Source organism: Urtica dioica, chromosome 4 (assembly GCF_054948205.1).
Source record: "Urtica dioica subsp. dioica isolate 48M chromosome 4, U.dioica_male_clone48M_v1_H2, whole genome shotgun sequence".
Classification (NCBI taxonomy): Eukaryota; Viridiplantae; Streptophyta; class Magnoliopsida; order Rosales; family Urticaceae; genus Urtica; species Urtica dioica.
In genome coordinates this window covers 15,821,143-15,835,884 of record NC_142759.1, presented here as the reverse complement: position 1 = coordinate 15,835,884, position 14,742 = coordinate 15,821,143, and the positions used below count along the sequence as shown (strand labels likewise).

At 42.9% G+C, this 14,742-nt stretch overlaps 1 pseudogene; it reads right to left on the bottom strand.

Moving 5' to 3' along the window:
* Positions 1-6,735: 6,735 nt before the first annotated feature.
* On the bottom strand, positions 6,736-12,837 carry LOC149400812 (uncharacterized; annotated as a pseudogene).
* Between the last annotated feature and the right edge of the window lie 1,905 nt (positions 12,838-14,742).

Sequence of the window (14,742 nt, the reverse complement as noted above, 5' to 3'; positions counted from 1 at the left end):
TAGATCCACCATCAGCGTATAAAGGGAAGTTACATTTTATTTATAAACCAATTGAATTTATCTTATTTATTATTAAACTAATGAGTATTAATACACTTGGGCCATAATTGTTTCACACATACAAACCCACGTTGTGGGCTTCAGAAACAATGGGTCCAACAGTCTCCCACTTGGCCCATGTGTCGTTATATACCCCACAGTTTAAGAATAAAACATAACTGCATGTAGTACAAGATAAATTCATCATAATATCGATTATATCATAAAGTCTCTATTAAGTATGAAAACTAATAAAGATCATAGCGGTTGTACGTCAATTTGTCGACATAGTCCCTTCCATGTACCACAATACTAGCTTCACACTTAACATGACACATAATAAGGTATTCATAATGGTCAGAATCTTGATCATATAATGCATTCATGTATATACTAATCATAAAAGAAAACAAGATTCATCACTTCATATAAGAAACAAAATAAACGAGCTCAGGGTGTCAATCACATAAACATAAAAATAACATCAACGTTGACATCAAAGGATCCCAATTCTTTCGACATGTTCAGTAAATGCCTTTGAAGACAATCCTTTCGTTAATGAATCTGCTACCATAAGTTTGTACTAATGTGCTCGATTGACACCCTTTGTTTCTGAACTTCTTCTTTAACGGCAAAGTATTTTATCTCCATATGCTTATCACCCTTCGAATACTTGTCGTTTTTAGAAAAGAAGACTGCTGCGGAATTATCACAGTAAATTTTCAGCGGCTTAGCGATAGTGTCGACAATTCCAAGACCCGAAATAAAGTTCTGGAGCCATAATCCATAAACCGTAGCCTCAAAGCATGCTACAAACTCAGCTTCCATAGTGGACGCAACAATGACAGTCTGCTTCGCACTCTTCCATGAAATCGCTCATTCGGCGGCTATAAGGAACATATAGCCAAAAGTGGACTTTCTGGAATCCACGCATCTGGCATAATCCTGAATCTGAATATCCTATCACCTCGAGGTGATCAGATCTTTTATAAGTGAGCATACGATCTTTTGTTCCTTGCAGATACCTAAGTACTTTCTTTGCAGCTTTCCAATGATCTATTCCTGGATTACTTTGATACCTGCCTAGCATTCCGACAACAAAATTGATGTCTGGCCTAGTACAAGTCTGTGCGTACATCAAGCTTCCAACAATAGACGCATAGAGAATTTGTTCCATTTTTTTGCATTCCAATTCATTTTTTGAACATTGATTGAGACTAAATTTATCTCCATTCTGAATTGGAACAACACTTGCAGAGCATTTGTCCATTTTGAATCTCTCAAGAACTTTATTAATGTATGCTTTCTGAGACAATCTCAACCATCCTTATGATCTATCACGAGATATATCTATTCCGATCACATAGGATGCCTCACCCATATATTTCATTTCAAAGTTCTTAGAGAGAAACTCCTTGGTTTGACGTAATAAACCAAGATCCTTAGTTGCAAGCAAGATGTCGTCAACATACAAAACCAGAATTATAAACTTACTCCCACTTATCTTCAGATATATACATCGGTCAACGATGTTTTCTTTAAATCCAAAAGATGTGACAGTATCGTTGAACTTGAGATACTATTTCGGGAAGCTTGTTTAAGTCCGTATATTGACTTCTTCAATTTACATACCATATGTTCCTTTCCGTCAACCACAAAACCTTCAGACCGATCCATGAACACTTCTTCATCTAAATTCGCATTTAGAAATGCAGTTTTCACATCCATTTGATGGAGCTCTAAATCATAATGAGCTACCATAGCCATAACAATCCTCAGAGAGTCCTTTTTAGAGACAGAGGAAAAGGTCTCTTTGTAATCAACACGATCTTTCTTAGTAAAACATTTGGCAACGAGTTGAGCCTTGTGTCTTTCGATATTGCCATTTGAGTCGAGTTTGGTCTTGAAGACCCATTTGCACCTGACTCTTTTACAACCTTCAGGCAATTCAACAAGGTCCCAAACTTCATTGTGATCCATTGATTTTAGCTATTCTTTCATGGTGTCTAACCACTTAATAGAATTCTCACTTTCTATGGCTTGTGAAAACGAAACTGGATAATTATCAATTCCTATGTCGTATTCCGACTCTTGTAGATAAACCACATAATCATAAGAAATAACGGATATCCGTTCTCTTATAGATCTTCTTAATGCGACTTCATGTGGTTAATCTATGATAGATTCATTTGGTACGACATCATTCAGTGGTGCTTGGTCGTTAATTTGTTGTTCTTGCAAATCATTATCATGGTCAACAGGAACAACAACTTGAAAAGAAGGTAGAGGCAAAGGTACTTGTACTCTAACTTCTTGGATTTCCACATTATGTGGTTTCAAACTCCCACTGACTCCACCATTTTCGATGAACCTAGCATTACAAGTTTCAACAATTCTCGTACTATGGGTAGGACAATAGAATCGATACCATTTAGATTTTTCTGGATAACCAATGAAGAAACCACTGATTGTTCTTGAGTCAAGTTTCCTTTCATGTGGATTATAAATTCTTACTTCCACTGGGAAACCAAAAATATGCAGGTGCCTTAAACTAGGTTTTCTTCCCGTCCACAGTTCAAAGGTGTCTTAGGAACTGCCTTACTAGGAACCCTGTTCAATAAATATACAGCGGTCTTTAAAGCATGCATCCATAAAGATTTGGGTAAAGAAGAATTGCTTAACATACTCCTAACCATATCCATTAAAATACGATTACGCCTTTCTGCTACACCATTTTTTTGTGGTGTTCCTGGCATAGTGTATTGAGCACAAATACCACGACTTTCTAGGAACTTAGCAAATGGACCAGGGCACTGTCCACTTTCATCATATCTTCCATAGTATTCACCTATTGGGAATATTGTCCACTTGAAGATAATGAATAAATGATTACTAAATTCGATAATAAGATTACTCTATTAGCATTATATGATTAGTGGGTTGAGTTCTAAACAATTAGAATCAATAACAACTATCTTCCATAGCCTCCGTATCTAACTGAATCACGTGCTGGGCACCTGAGTTCGGGCGGTGTGCTAAAACATGGTCGATGACTGATATACGCCTGGGAAACTATATCTAAAGTCATATATGTGGAACACATAGGTGAAGGCTGATCACTATGTGGGAGCATTCTGCACTTGTGGTAAGTGTACGACTTGGACAGGTCTTGGTTGTAGATGTGTCGTTTAAGGACCGTTGCGACACACTAACCGAGGCCGCTATGATGGTCACAGTGAGACTTGATCTGAATCCTGAAGTGATCATGGACACTGGGTCATGTTACTGAGCTCTTTGACTCATTCGCTAAAAGGCTATCCATGCTAATCACAGCTTATGTCTTGGGAGTCTCTCAGAGCATGATTCGAGTGGGAAGTGATTTACAGATACGGAATCCAGCCTTCCTGAAAGAAGGTTAATGTTCACTCACCTAAGGGTTGATTCCAGAACCGATAGATTGCTAGCACTTTCAAAGTAAGTAACGTTCGAAAGAATCTTTCGATGGGGAAATAACAATGCTTAGGGCTGATATGTATCAAGAAAAGTATAACGGAAAAATTGACTTCTCTCGATACGGGTTGAACCTGGAGGATCTTGATCAGAACTGACTATATCAGTGGACACTCGTCACGATGAGTAAATATAATTCTAATATAAAGGAGAGTTCAGTCTTGGCTTACAAAGTGGAGTATTTGACCAAGATTAAACGAATCGATGGAAAAAGAGAAAGGACTATTTCGTCTTTTTCATCGGATTTGTTAAGCTTCTATTACTAGGTCCATAGTCCCCGATTCGGCTATGATAAAGGCGGATAAGAACTTTCGTATAATAATGTTTATCATTATTAATCTCACTTGCTGTAATTGTGATTGACAACATTAATTCTGGAAAACGGGTATTCGCAGAATTAAATAAATATTTATGGTAGAATTGTTTATTTATTGTTTGATCAAGTAAATAAACAATTATTAATTATTTGTTTATTGTTTGACCAAGTAAATAAATGATTAATTGGGTTTTAAGCAATTGGGCCTTGCACAAAATATGAAAATTGAATTAGGTTTTTTTGGCACTAGGGTTTGCGCAAATTCCCCTTGGCCGTGTGCCTAAATAAAGGAGATATAATAATATAAGATATTGTCCTATATTTTCTCCTTATTTAAAGGAAAGTATTTAGGAGAATATATGAGAATATATTTAAAGGAAAATAATATATTCTCATTTATTCTCTCACTAAATAAAATATTCTCTATTTAAATAGAGAATAATATCCCATAGATATTGATCTGATGGATGAGAGAAAAAGTAGGATTCACTTGTTGAGATCAAAGGGCCTAAATTAAATCCTCTAGTGTGAACACAATAAAAGGAAATAATATATTCTGGAAGATTCCATGAATATCTCATTTTACTACTATAAATAGAGGTTCATGAGAAAGCAAAAAAAAAAAAAGGATTTTGACCTAGTAATTTCGTGGCTCTCTCTTGGCCGTGCGAAATTTTCTCTCCCTCCCCTCGGAAATTCGTTTCCATTCTTAGTAAAATAAGAGCGAGATCTCGAAACACCTAGTTTCGTGATCTAGTGAGATAAAGACTGTGCCCACTCATCTTTCTTATTCGTCTCGGAGATTACGTCTCGGAAGACTAAGGTGTCATCTTCGAGTCCTTCATCAAGACGACGCAAGGAGTACGCGATTGGTTTAGGAGCGCTCTGTAGCTGAACCGAAAATCAATGTAAGTATTCGTTTTTCTTCATATCGGTTGCTTGATAAATATGCTTTCGTGAATTAAATTAATTAAACATAACTAGATCTTGTTAATTATAACCATAATTTAATTAGCTTATGATCAGCGTAATTAATTATTTTTCCGCATGAATATGGTTATATGGGAGAATCATCTCCAACGAGTCGTATAAGAGCGATTGTTTGTGTCTGATACGCGCTTGATTCCCCAACATCACCATAGTTGCGTTATTTTTATAACTAGCACGCAAGCGGACGTATCGAACAAGTAATAGTGTTACGTAAGTAACGGATATCGATCCCACAGAGACTAGTTACTATAGCGACGTTAAACAACCTATAGCAAATTGATTTCACTGTATTAAGGTGGGAGGTGCAATAATTAACTACAATAAAAAGAACAAAACAGCAAAGGAAATTTAACACGAAACTTTGAATAAGAGAAAGTGGGGGTCACGACTTCACCAGAAAATTAAGACTCGGGGGTTTCGGGTTCATACAACTTGACCTACTCTACTCATGCTAATCTCATTCTCCCTATGATATTACTAGCCTTTCTCGAGTGATCTAGCAACCTACGCAATTGACGGATTATACATCCTATCGGCCTCTAATCCTATTAAAACAATCACTTTCAATAAACACGAGAATTCAAACGATTACATTAAGCTTAAGCCGTCTAGCAACCTAAGAACAAAACGAAGCATGGATTATGAGCATGAGTTTTCGCCATCTCTCAAGTGACATAAAACTCCTAAAAACAATCCTATAGATGGCCAATCTAAAGAACGCATTAATAACACGTCCACACAAGCATGAATAATTAAGTAAATCAAAGCATAATTTCACCCTAACGAAACCCCCTAACCCAATTTAATCCGGCTACATCGCAACCCCGCTAAAAATCTAGCCTCTAACGGAATCCATAGTTAACAACATAATGATCAAAACAATAATCAACATAATCATAAATAAGAAAAACACTATGAGATTCATGGCGGGAAGAATGAAACTATCAATTAATTGAGAAATAAAAGTAATGGAAAGTAAGGGAAAGAAAGAAAAACTATTAAAAACTGGAGTTCACGGTTGCTTGTTCGTCGGTTCGTCGACTCAACTTCGCTCCTAAACGAAAGCTCTCAAAAGAAAAGTGCAGCCAAAAGTAGAAAAAAACTAAAACAAATCCAGAATGAGTTAATTACGTTACAAGAGGTGTTTTTAGCCCTGATTGTGTGTTTTTCGGAGTGATCTGAGCCTTCCAATTCGATCCAAGGGTCAAAAATCTTCAGAAATCGCTAATTTCCTACTCCAGTAATCCGAAGGCGCGCGGCGCGCGGTAATCAATGCGCGGCGCGCGGACTCAGCTTCAGGTTATGCGCGCTCCGCGCATAAGACTCTGTGTGATTTCGTGGTTTGTGTCCCCGTATGCGCGGCGCGCGACTAGAGGCACGCGGCGCGCGGTCTCGGATTCTGTCTTCCCGCGGCGCGCGGTGGAAGGCGCGCGGCGCGCGTATTCGCCAAGTGTCTTGCCCATCTAATTTTTTACTCTATTTTGACCATTTTGACTCCGAATCCCATCATCTTTCCACGAAATTGCTTGAAGACGCTCTAATGCTCCTCTGAACCTGAAATTACTCAAAAACCTACTAGAAACCATTAAAATACTTGAGAACTCGTCGGTTTTTGGTTCGGAAAATAGGAGTTTTACGCGTGATTAACGCACCTATCAAATCCCTCCAAACTTAAACCGTTACTTGTCCTCAAGTAACAAAAGAAACGTAGAAACGTAAAATTACGCAAAAGAAGTTATCCCGACTAAAATTGGTAAATTTCAATGCCTTGACTACACTGATCGACTCATGCTTGCCTCAATTTCTAACCTCTAGACTTACATCGACATAGACATCTGTGGTTTTAAACTCCAAGTCAACTACCAAGTTTAAAAGAATCCTTACGAATACGTGTTAGTCCTCACCGTTTGCAATGTTGTTTTATCTGAAGTGACTTTTGCTTCCCAAGTCTTGTGACCCTCCCAATCCTAAGATGCAACCACAGGAATCATTTTATTTGTCTTGACAAAATCTTCGACTCGACACACCATACGCCTTCTCTTCCCCCTTGATCTCCACTAATGCGCACACGTCATTCCTGGCTTGTCAATAGGTCTTAGCGGCTTGTAATGTTCCGGCTTAGGTTAAGGTGGGAAAACGGATTTTTTTAGTGGTTTTAACATTAACCTTAGCGACTCCATCCTCACCAAAACATCCCCCTATGTCTTCACTCACTCATTTTTCTCAATGTTCTTGGCTTTGAAAATGCCTATCAAGAACATCTTACCTCGTTAGCCTTTCTTCCCCAAATCCCCACAAACTTTGACTCAACCACGACCACACTCTTCAAAAGAACATAGACCACCACACCATAACTACAAATAACTCAAATAGGCACGTTGTTTTTTTTTTTTTTTTTCGAAATATAACCAAATAAATCACCGGCGTGGTGTCTAAGAAGGCAACCTAACAAACACAAAGAGTGGGGTCATAGCATATATCACACAAGGGTAAAAAAAATTCACTCAAAGATATCACTCAGGAGTCGCTAAAGTTAATGTGGGTTCTTTGTGGGATTTCAAACTTTATTGGCTCGACTTTTTCTGACTAAGTATCGAGAGAGGATAAAATGTTCGGCTTTTTGTGAGTGGGTTCTACTTGATACATATTTCCGGGTCGGCTTTTTGGCTTGAAGGGTTATTCCTAATGCCTATATCACTCTCACCAGCTCAGTATGCGCTCAATTTCGCCTCGACTAGGGGTCCGAAAAGGTTCTTAGTGTGTTCGGTGGTCACTTCTTTGGACTAGTTAGGCGACTACTCAAGTTCAGCTAAGCATTGAGACAAACATTATTCGGGCTTTAGGCCGTACACAGAACTCAATCAGATTATTTTTCACTTGGTAATTCACAGATCTTTTCAAATACCTAAAGCTCAAGACTATCCATATCATCGGCAAACATTTAACGAGTCAATCAAAGCAGTCAGAACACTAATTTCTACCAATTATCCTAAAAAAAACACAAAAACCAGAAAAAAAAAAAAAAAAATTAACTACTAGTATACAGAGAAAAAAGCCCCCGCAAGACGGACAAACCTCCCCCCCCCCCCAAAGCAAAACAGGGGTGGAGGAACATACCTTTGCGGGGGTGGTCGAGCGCCCCTACTCGTCGCGGCCATGGTCATTGTCCTCGTTGGGATCGCGGGGAGCGTAGAGGTTTGACTCCCACGGAGGATATGTCGGTGATGTGTTCCGGCTTGAACATCGGGATGAGAGACGGGTAAGCTTTGATGCGACGTCCACGTGTTGTAGACGTTTTGGTGGAACTCGAGTCTATCGCGCTGCCGTTGGCCAAAGTCGGTGAGGAAGCTCCCAATGGCGTTATAGCGCTGGCCCAGTGTGTCGATGCTCTGGTCGATTCGACCCAAGTGGTGGTCGAACCGGTTCATCATGGCCAACACTTCGTTGTAACCGGTGGCGAATGTTTCGTTGTAACGGGTGGTGGGTGCTTCGTTGGTCTCGACCAGGGGTGGAACGTCGTCGGGGGCGTCCAAGATGGGGGCTCCCGGGATGCCTTGGTACTTCTCGGGAATGTCGATGAACCCGCGCCCGTCCGGATGTGCGGCCCCGTGCTTCCACTGCTTTAGGCTCATGATCTTCCGGTCGTCGATTGGGTCCCCCAATTTTTCTCGCGTCTCGAAGGCCGGGATTCGCAGTCCCTCGTTGAGGTATAGCTGCGTGATGAGCCCCCCATTACCGAATGTGACATCGGTGTCGCGATTTGCACAGAACAGAATCGCTCTTTTAGGATTTTTCCGATGTTGACGCCCCTCCCGGTGACGATGCACACCAATAAAGCCAGGCGTTGGAGATCCACTGTGTGCTCCCGCAGATTAGGAAGGATCGTGGCACAAATGAAGTGCTGCCACGCCTTTGCGTAACGGTTCAGGCTCGATATTGGGAGGTGGCTCGGGACTACCTGGCCATGCACCACTTTCGTCTTGTAGGTGGCTCCGGGATGGGCGAGGAGGCGAATCCACTCCTCTCATTGTGGATACAGGCACAGGTCGGCGTAGTCGTCATTCTCGGGTTCTGGGATCCAGAGATAGTCGTTGAGTGCCGGTGCGGAGATGTTGACCACCACATTACGCACTTTGACAAAGTTTCCCTCCGTGACGGAGAGATTGGCGTAGAACTCGCGCACTAACTTCGGTGATGCCGGCGTCTCTATGTTGCACAGTTTCTCCCAGTGGAATCCCCGGATTTGTGCCAGCATATTCCCGCGCAGTTGATTGGGTGCAAGCACACGCTCAACGATGAGTCCCTTCTTTGATATGGCGTCCCAAACCTCGTCGGCACCCTCCAGTAATGTCGATGGTCGAGGTAACGCCGCCCCCGACCGACGGACACGTTTGGGGTTGACTCTCGATGTCGAAGCTCGTTGCATCTGCAAAACACGATAGAAAATGAGTCGATGATATTATGATGAACGCCTATTACCCCTTTTTACCCCCCCCCCCCCCCCCCCCCCAAACATGTTCACAACTAGACTCCATACGCAAGGACCCGTAATCGTACGTAAATTTTTCACTTTTTCATTTGTACGTTCGTTCGGGTATTTCATCGAACACCTAGAGTGCATGCCAATTTTCTGATGAACCCTTGAGTCATGAAGAATATCTAAACCATACTTATAGCCACATTCTCAATTTTACTCCCTAACAACACGAAATCATCACCATATCACAACAAAAATTCGAGTTAGAGAGTCATACCTTGAAGTGTAGGGGATTGAGAGGATGAAGAGATGAACAACACCCCAAAAACGAAATACACTCACACGAATTGAAGTATATGAATAAAATGCAAGAATTGTGATGGATGAATTTCGTGTTTGTATGATGATTGGGGTCGGATTTTTATGAAAATGGGGTTAGGGTTCGAAGGAATTGGGGAAGAATTGAATTTTTTTGAAAAAAAAAACTGCCAAAGCCCCTTATTTAAAACAACTTACGCGGGTCCGCGCGCCGCACGGAGCGCGCATATTACTATGTGACTGTGCGAAAAAAAATTCTTTTCGCGCGCCGCGCGTACTGGAGCCCGCGGCGCGCGCTTGCATGTGTTGGGGTCGTGCCGCGCATGTGATGCCTCACGGCGCGCGGATGAAGCTTCGGCTTACGCGCGGAGCGCGCATAAGACTCTGTGAATGGAAAAAGCCGAAGGTTCCGTCTGCGCGCCGCGCAGTATGTGTCCCGCGGCGCGCGTCTCCTCGTTTTTTTTTTGGAAAACTAACAAGCAATTGAAATACAAATTAATAAAGGGAAACAAATATGAAAATGCAACGAAAGAAAGTCGGGTTGCCTCCCGATTAGCGCTTTAGTTAACGTCAATAGCTTGACGGGATACGTCTTTGATTCACGAAATGGTGGTGACGAAGGTCACCTCTTTCTCACTTTCGAACACCCCCCCAAAGTATGGTTTCACCCTTTGACCGGTGACTTTGAAGCGTTCTCCTTGCTTGTTTGCCAGTTCCACCCATCCGTGTGGATACACATTCACGACGTCGAACGGGCCCGACCATCGCGACTTCAACTTTCCAGGGAACAGTTTCAACCTGGAATTATAGAGGAGTACCTTTTGGCCCGACTTGAGGTCCTTCCTGACGATGTGCTTATCATGCCACGCCTTGGTCTTCTCCTTATAGATTCTGGCATTCTCGTATGCTTCTCGTCGGAGTTCATCGAGGGCGTTCAGCTGAAGGAGTCTCTGTTGGCCCGAAGCTTTGTAGTCGAAATTTAGCTTCTTCATCGCCCAAAGTGCCCTGTGCTCTAGCTCGACTGGCAAATGGCATGCTTTTCCGTAAATGAGGTGGTACGGGGACATACCAATTGACGTCTTGTAGGCTGTGCGGTAGGCCCACAGTGCGTCGTCGAGCTTGGCGGCCCAGTCTTTCAGAGAACTTCCCACCGTCTTTTCTAGGATTTGCTTAATTTCCCGGTTAAAGACCTCCGCTTGTCCGTTGGCTTGAGGGTGGTACGCCAATGTTTTCCGGTGTGTGACGCTGTATTTGGCGAGGAGTGCATCGAACTTCCGGTTACAAAAATGTGCTCCCCCGTCGCTGATGATGGCTCGTGGTGTGCCGAATCGGGTGAAGATGGTCTTTAAGAACTTCAAGACCACCTTCCCGTCGCTTGTCGGAGTAGCTCTGGCCTCGACCCATTTGGATATGTAATCCACCGCCAGGAGAATGTACTCGTTTCCGTACGAAGACGGAAATGGGCCCATGAAATCTATTCCCCAGACATCGAACGGTTATATTTCCAAAATGTACATGCAATAATGAAGTCTCGGCTATCTTTGAAGAGCGTTGGCCAATAGAAGCCGCTTTGAAGGACTTTCGCTGCCGTGCGGTTCGGACCGAAGTGACCTCCGCATTCGAGACCATGGCAATGTCACAGAACTGACTCCATCTCGTCCTCGGGAACACATCTCCTGACTATCAGGTCTGCGCACTGCCGATAGAGAATCGGCTCCTCCCAGTAATACCTCCGGACCTCCGAAAGAAATTTCCGCTTCTGATACGTCTTGAGGTCGGTCGGCACCACCTTGCCTACGAGGTAATTCACGATGTCTGCATACCATGGGAGGATGGCTTGATGGACGGCCAAAAGCTTTTCGTCGGGGAAGTCATCATTGATGAATGCTGTCTTGTCTGGAGCGTGCTCGAGCGTCTCCAGTCTCGATAGGTGATCAGCTACGAGGTTCTCTGTGCCCTTCTTGTCTTTGACCTCGATGTCGAACTCTTGGAGGAGAAGGACCCAACGGATTAGGCGGGGTTTGGCGTCCTTCTTCTCCATGAGGTATCTAATGGCCGCGTGGTCGGTGTAGACAATCACCTTGTTGCCGATGATGTAGGGTCTGAACTTGTCGAATGCGAACACCACTGCCAGAAGCTCCTTCTCCGTCGTCGTGTAGTTCACTTGGGCTTCGTTAAGAGTACGGCTCGCATAGTAAATCGCGTGGAAAGCCTTGTCTTTACGCTGCCCAAGGACTGCACCCACCGCATGGTCGCTAGCGTCGCTCATGATCTCGAACGGGAGACTCCAGTCTGGGGCGGTGATGATCGGGGCGGTGCTGAGTCTTTGCTTGAGGGCGTTGAAGGCCTCTAAACACTCGGTGGAGAAGGAGAACTTGGTGTCTTTCTCGAGTAGTCCGCATAATGGCTTCGTTATTTTGGAGAAGTCTTTGATGAAGCGCCTATAGAAGCCGGCATGCCCCAGGAAACTTCTCACTCCCTTGACCGAAGTTGGCGGTGGTAGCTTCTCAATTGTGGAAATTTTCGCCCGGTCCACCTCTAACCCGTCCTTCGAGACTCTGTGGCCTAGCACGATGCCCTCCTGTACCATGAAATGGAACTTCTCCCAGTTAAGCACGAGGTTAGTTTCTTCACACCTGTTAAGCACCTGAGACAAATTCTTCAAACATTGATCAAATGTAGGGCCAAATACAGAAAAATCGTCCATAAAAACCTCAATTGTTTTCTCCACCATGTCGGAGAAAATAGCCATCATACATCTTTGGAACGTGGCTGGTGCGTTACATAGCCCAAACGGCATTCGCTTGAAGGCGAAAGTGCCATAAGGGCATGTAAAGGTGGTCTTCTCCTGATCCTCTGGTGCGATCGTGATCTAGTTATAACCTGAATAACCATCAAGAAAACAATAATACCTGTGCCCTGTGAGACGGTCGAGCATCTGATCGATGAAGGAGAGTGGAAAGTGGTCTTTGCGCGTGGCGTTGTTGAGCTTGCGGTAGTCCATGCAGATTCTGTACCCGGTCACCGTCTGAGTGGAAATGAGCTCATTGTTGTCGTTTCTCACCACCGTCATTCCGCCTTTCTTTGGAACGCATTGCACCGGGCTTACCCATGCGCTGTCGGAGATCGGGTAAATGACCCCGACATCGAGCCATTTCAGGATCTCTTTCCTGACAACCTCCTTCATCCTCGGCAACGGCGCCAAAAACTTGTTGCGATATTTTTATAACTAGCACGCAAACGGACGTATCGAACAAGTAATAGTGTTACGTAAGTAACGGATATCGATCCCACAGAGACTAGTTACTATAGCGACGTTAAACATCCTATAGCAAATTGATTTCACTGTATTAAGGTGGGAGGTGCAATAATTAACTACAATAAAAAGAACAAAACAACAAAGGAAATTTAACACGAAACTTTGAATAAGAGAAAGTGGGGGTCACGACTTCACCGGAAAATTAAGACTCGGGGGTTTCGGGTTCATACAACTTGACCTACTCTACTCATGCTAATCTCATTCTCCCTATGATATTACTAGCCTCTCTCGAGTGATCTAGCAACCTACGCAATTGACGGATTATACATCCTATCGGCCTCTAATCCTATTAAAACAATCACGAGCAATAAACACGAGAATTCAAACGATTACATTAAGCTTAAGCCGTCTAGCAACCTAAGAACAAAACGAAGCATGGATTATGAGCATGAGTTTTCGCCCTCTCTCGAGTGACATAAAACTCCTAAAAACAATCCTATAGATGGCCAATCTAAAGAACGCATTAATAACACGTCCACACAAGCATGAATAATTAAGTAAATCAAAGCATAATTTCACCCTAACGAAACCCCCTAACCCAATTTAATCCGGCTACATCGCAACCCCGCTAAAAATCTAGCCTCTAACGGAATCCATAGTTAACAACATAATGATCAAAACAATAATCAACATAATCATAAATAAGAAAAACACTATGAGATTCATGGCGGGAAGAATGAAACTATCAATTAATTGAGAAATAAAAGTAATGGAAAGTAAGGGAAAGAAAGAAAAACTATTAAAAACGGGAGTTCACGGTTGCTTGTTCGTCGGTTCGTCGACTCAACTTCGCTCCCAAACAAAAGCTCTCAAAAGAAAAGTGCAGCCAAAAGTAGAAAAAAACTAAAACAAAACCAGAATGAGTTAATTACGTTACAAGAGGTGTTTTTAGCCCTGATTGTGTGTTTTTCGGAGTGATCTGAGCCTTCCAATTCGATCCAAGGGTCAAAAATCTTCAGAAATCGCTAATTTCCTACTCCAGTAATCCGAAGTCGCGCGGCGCGCGGTAGTCAATGCGCGGCGCGCGGACTCAGCTTCAGGTTATGCGCGCTCCGCGCATAAGACTCTGTGTGATTTCGTGGTTTGTGTCCCCGTATGCGCGGCGCGCGACTAGAGGCACGCGGCGCGCGGTCTCGGATTCTGTCTTCCCGCGGCGCGCGGTGGAAGGCGCGCGGCGCGCGTATTCGCCAAGTGTCTTGCCCATCTCATTTTTTACTCTATTTTGACCATTTTGACTCCGAATCCCATCATCTTTCCACGAAAATTGCTTGTAGACGCTCTAATGTTCCTCTGAACCTGAAATTACTCAAAAACCTACTAGAAACCATTAAAATACTTGAGAACTCGTCGGTTTTTGGTTCGGGAAATATGAGTTTTACGCGTGATTAACACACCTATCAACCATCTCTGTTAGACCTGACAATTTTCACATTTCTATCTAATTGTCTTTCAACTTCATTGACAAACACCTCTAGGGTATCTACCGATTGAGATTTTTCATGCAGCAAATAGATAGATCCATAACGTGAAAAGTCATCGATAAAAGTGATGAAATACCTTTCTCCACCAAATGATGGAACATCAAACGGCCCACAAATATCGGTATGTATAATTTCAAGGAGCTGTGAGCTTCTTGTGGCTGCTTTCTTAGGTGTGTATTTTGTGTGCTTTCCCTTAATGAACTCTACTCAAATTCCAAGATCGGTAAAAACCAAATCAGGTAGGATATAATTCTTCACCAACCTTTCGATTCTTTCTTTGGATATATGACCC